Here is a 6,000-nt window from a genome sequence, read left to right on the forward strand (position 1 = left end):
AGGAAGGTTTCCACTTACTATTTTCATTTTCCAAACATCAGTAAGAATCTCGCATTGCTTGCTCTTCAGACTTCTTTGCAGGAAATAACAATCTAACAATTCACTGAAGTGAAGATACAATAAAACAATATTAACTTGGTACTATTTTTATGTGAGAACACAGATTCTAAGATTATTATGTTCACAGAGCTGATAAACATGAAATAATGTCCCTATCTTGAAGGTACTGAAAGGTTTCAGCCAGAAAGTCGGAATTCATTCCAAATCAGTTAGTCATTTTAATGACTTCCTTAATAAGTACTTGTAAATAGAGCCTAAAAGAACATATGAATAAGATATACAGGCACCAATAATAGATTTTTACTGATTGCTAGTGATAATATAAAGTGATAACATATTGAGGGAATAATGATCGCTGAACAATCAAATACTTGCAATCACCAGCCAATCGAGCTTGTGTCCTGGAGAGTAAACAAATTAAGAGTTGAATTTCAATTTTTTGTCTTGCAAACGAGTCAGATATTGCAGAGTTGGAAATGATTTCCTTTACTTGCTGCTTGTTTCTCTTTTCATGTCTTTCTCATGAATACTTCAAGCCTCTATAAGATATTGGCTATCTGGATCAATCATTCCCTATGACAGTGAGTTCCTTGTTTTCCCAATTGTCACATTGACAGAACCTCACTGGCTTACAACTAAGACACACACAATAGATACATTACTTCTCCACTTCATCTGCTCTCATGATGAGGCTTTCCATTCCAGGACATCCTAGATTACCTCTTTTTTCAGAAAAAGGAGTTTCTCCTCCACTGCAATCAATGCAGCCCTCATTTGCATCTCCTCCATCTGGAATGCATGGTGGTCAACATATGCAATGCACATGGTTCAGAACATTTAAATTAAATGCAACCTTTGCCTACTAATTTTCTGCAACCAACCTTGACTGAAGGAATTACTGGTAGTTTACAGTTGTCTAAGAGCAAAGACTGAAAGATTAGATGGGCCTGTTTCATCGTAACTCCAAGTTAAACAAATGATACAAAACAGAAAATCGTGTTCATCCTAGGACAAGAACATTTTCAAACTGCTGTCTATGCGGAAGAAGGAGAAGAAGAAATTGGTCGTCGATATTTTCTTACAGTGTATTTTCATGCTTACCCAAGTATACTAGTGAGTGGTAATAGAAAAATAGCTGACAGATTGATTAGAACTGCTATTACTACTGTGAAATATTGGATGTTACTGGGCTATTTGTTGGCTGGGAACTCATGAAATTCCACATTTTAAATAAATGACAGATGTTATTGAAAGAAATCCCTTGTCAGATGCTTGAAAGATACCCACGTTGAAACTATGGATGTCATGAGCTTGCTAATGCACAACAGCTGCAAACAAATCATATTAAAGTGGACCACAGCCTTTCAGATCTCTGCAGCTATGGTTTTGTGTAAATTATCCCTTGTCTGTGAAGTAATCTTATATAAAATAAAATCCCTTTCTAGTATAACATGCCAAATCCTTGAAAAGCAGTTAAATATTCCCATCGCTGCCAGTAAGGAGTTTGTACGTTCTCCCCATGACTGCATGCGTTTCTTTCGGGTACTCCAGTTTCCTTCCACAGTCCAAAGACATTACAGTTGATAGGATAATTAGTCATTTGTAAATTGTCCCATGATTGTGCTAGGAGTAAATCTGAGGATTGCTGGGTGGCGTGGCTCAAAGGCTGGAGGGGCATATTCTGAGCTGCATCTCAATAAATAAATAAATATACAAAGAACACACAATCTACCTGAAGTAAGAGTTATATACTTCCGGATACTAAGCAAAACAAGGGCTGTGGTGTTAGCAGAGGAAAAATCATCCATGATGTCATGAAGCGTTACGTTAATCATAAGTAATTTTAAAGTTCAGCGCAATAGCATGGGCCAAAGAGCCTGTACTGTGGGGTAGTTCTGTGTTACTGAGTCATAGAGAAGGCAGGAGGAGCTGAATAACTCACCTACATGTGCGTACAGTTGCGTTAAAAAAAAACTTACTTGCAACAGCATCATAGCATCAGGTACACAACATTCATAAGGAAAGCAACCTCGGAACAGTGACTGGCTGGTCTCCACTCTCATTGCTGCAGGAGCGACCTCTCTCTCCCTTGCTAGAGAGAGAGAGCCTGTCTGAGATACCAATGTGCTGGTTTATGGGCTGTAGTTTTGATGGGCTTTGGATCAAGGTCTCTTTGGGGGGCTTTTGCTGTTGCTTGCATGATTGGGAGGTGGGGGCTTTGATGCTGGTGTGAGTTGGGGGGAGGGGGGATTTGGGGCTTTGATGTTTCTATCATTCATTCTATGGGGTTTCTTGTTTTGTAAGATGTCTGTGAAGAGTACAAATTTCTGGTTGTACACTGTATACATTCTCTGATATGAATGAACCATTGAAATGAACCTTTGCAATTATACAAGAAAGAGCACAATTAGAACATCAATAAACAAAGTCCATTGTAGTACAACATGTTTAAAGTGGTCATAGTGTTGCTATACTGAGATAGAGATTAAGGTTACACAGGTTGGTTCAAGAATTGAAAGGTTGCATGGAAGTTGCTGCACTTAAACCTGGCAGTGTGGGACGTCAGTCTCCTCTACTTTCTGCACAATGATAACCAGCAAAAAGATGGCAAATAAATGTCTACTTGAATAATGGAATTAACAAGGCAATGCGAAAAAAAAACTCTACTTTGATATCACCAAGTTACACTGAAACCTAACTGGCAAAATTTCATCTAAGCTGAAATAGTAACATAGATTGAGAAATAAGCATTGACAAGTCTTTGTGACGAGTACTTATGCACTTCCTTAGCATCCATGTAAATAAGTACAACCCTATTTCAAAGTCTCATCTCAATACTTCTGACATTACAGCACTCCTTCAGTGCAGTACTGAATCGTTAGTCAGAATTACATGCTCAAGTCACTTGTGTGCATCCAGAAACCACAATCTTCTGACTCAAAAGCAACAGAACCAAAATTTGACTTTGTTTATCTGGGTTTCGAATCTTTCACAATAGAAAAGTAATGGCAAAAAAATGGACAAATAAATCAGTGCTGAAAAACATTGCAAAAGAAAAGGAAGAAGAAGATTGTATACACCAGTAAAGATACCTACCCCTGCAATCTTCTTTTGTTTTAGATTCCAATACAGAATAAGATAAAATCCATTTAAAGTCAGAATATGATAGATAATTGCAGTGCCAGCTGCTTCTGTCCAAAGTATCTTTCTCCCAGGTGTCGACATTCATGTCAGTGTTCTTCATATGGCGCTTGAAGTCAATCCCAGCTATCGAGGAGAAAATGCAGAAGAAATATGAAGCAGGTCATGAACGCAGACATTCGGTGCTAGACCAGTCAAATCACAAATGCAACCAATGTGGGAAACAGTGTCAATCCAATGCTGGTCTTGTGGCCCATAAACGTGCCTGCAGAGACTAAACTCTCAGCACAGTCAACATCAAAATCGATGGACAGCCGAAGAAGAAGATGATCAATAATTGATAATCCAGTATGAGTTGTAGAATTGTCATATATAAAATGTCTAAGTTTCACTAATGATACATTTAGAGTATATTTGTATATATATGAATAATTCAGCAAAAGGAAAAGTAATTGATACAGTGTACAGCCTATGTGGATTGTGGGGTATTCCCTATTCATTGTTCAATGTACAGCTGGATGATAAATGGTCTGGTGTGAATTTGTTTCTTCTTCACACCCAGAGGTACTTAAACTATCACCACTGTATGTAATATACAATATGAAGTGTGACACGTAACATCCTATAGCACAATACTCCTCAATTTGCCCCCACTTGTCTTTGCCATGAGGCACATCCAGGAAAAAATTCTTGCCACTCATGAGCATAAAAAATTCTAAATCTTATTTGTTCCTGTTTGGTGAGGCCTGAAGAGGACTTCCTATTGGCTTTCAAAGTTAAAGACATATTTTTAATCCAGCAAAAACAAATGAAGGATTTTTCCTTTAGTATTGCAGACTGCAGATCATTTTGTCTACTGCTGAACTGTCCAATTACAAGGAAGTGCCAAGTATCAAGCTAAGCTCTGAGCTCTCGGCCCCATTTACCTCTCGTGGTGAAAAATAAGACCCACACAAGGTCTTACAAGAAACCTTGTAAGACTCACACAAGAGCCTGTTTGTGAGAAAAGCCAAAAAGGATCCAGTTTTAAATTATTTTCAATATTAATAGTTATATGTGTTTAAAGCATTTCTTAAATTCCCAGACTGAAGTTTGCTGTAGCATAAGAAGGCCAACCAAACAGAAGCATTTCTGTTGCTGTAAAGTGTAGTTTTCTGCCACCCACTGGAGTAAGTAATTAACTTGCTTCACTACAAAATCTCTGCTTGCTCAAGGCATTACTGTAAATACACAGCAATGATTCCAAGCACAGGATCGCTAGATTCTCTATGTTCTTGCTTTTTTCAGCTCCTCGGGACCTGGCAAATATATCACACCTGAGATGATCACTATCAAACACCTGACAAGTTGACACTTCACTGTCCGAGGTACAACAGTAATAAAAGAAAAGCAAAATAAACTAAAAAGTAACACTTTGCTAGATATATCTTGAATAAACTTAGAAATGTTGAAATCACGGAAGCAGGGTGCATTACTTCATTATAATTCACGGACTGACAGGGAACAACAGAGTTATGATTAATGGTTTCTCATGGGAAGAAAGCCTAGCATACCTTCCAACGCTGTCCAATGTCGTATGTATAAGTCAGAAACTCCTAGGGTTTCAGTACACATAGAACTCAGAGATAATACTTTATAACTTAAAGTTAATGAGAGAATTACATCACTCTATTCATGACTTTATTTATTATAACCTAGGTTTCATAAAACATCCATAAAGAGGGTAAGTTGGCAACAGCTACTAACTAAGGCTGCCTCATATACAAGGCTACTATTTGGATCCTCCTTTACCAGTCTGAGGCCCTCCACTGGTTGGGGTCAACCATGGATGCTGTGTCTCAGCTGCTTAGTATTTTAATGGTTCAATGACTCAATTTAATATCAGAGAATGAATGCAGTATACAGTCTGAAATTCTTACTCTTTGCATCCAGGAAACAGCAAAAAAAACACACAAGGATGAATGACCGAAAAACATGAGAACCTCAAAGACCCCTCCCCCCTCCCACACACAAGCAGCAGAAATAGTATCAACCCTCCTCCTTCCCCTCTCCCCACTTGTTCCAGCAAAAGCACCAACACCGCCCGGCCCACCCCAACCATGCAAGTAATAGCAAAGCCCCATAGAGACCATCAACAACGACTGTCCATCCCAACACTTCAGCATCTCAAACAGGATCTCTGCTCCTGCAACAATGATAACTACATGAGACTCAAGCCAGTACATAAGCCTGGGCCAGTACAGTATGGAAAGCAAGCTGTAGCCCATGTAGCAGGCAGATTTTCTCCATGCAGCTGATGAATTCGAAGGAGCGGCAAAGACCAATACTGCTTGGCACCAGCAGCAATGCAGGAGTGCCAGCTAGCGTTCAGCTTAATGTAGGACTGCCTTAGGGACTCCAGCTGCAGATTTTTCCTCAGGGTTTAATTCTAAACCCTTCCCCATGATTGGGTATATGCTGATGAGTCCATCTGCCTGATGCAACTGGTTTAAGGCGCCAATAACATACCTTAGCTCCTCCTCCTGTCAGTAGAGATGGTTCCACCAGCTTAGTGGCTAAGCCACATGTAAAGGCCAGGAGCTGGACTTGGTTGTCAGAGGCTACTTGAGGAGCACGCCATTGGGAGCATTTAATAGGTAGTGAGCGCTTATCCCCATTACCACCCCCAGCTATAACAACCTTAAGGAATCAGACTGCAGCTCATAATTCGACAGAAAGTCTCTCAAAAGTGAACTGCCCATCCTGCTGAAGCTTAAACCTCCATTATTGTGGGAAGCAACATTGTTAGAGTGAAAAAAT

This window comes from Mobula birostris, chromosome 17 (genome assembly GCF_030028105.1).
Source record: "Mobula birostris isolate sMobBir1 chromosome 17, sMobBir1.hap1, whole genome shotgun sequence".
Taxonomy (NCBI): domain Eukaryota; kingdom Metazoa; phylum Chordata; class Chondrichthyes; order Myliobatiformes; family Myliobatidae; genus Mobula; species Mobula birostris.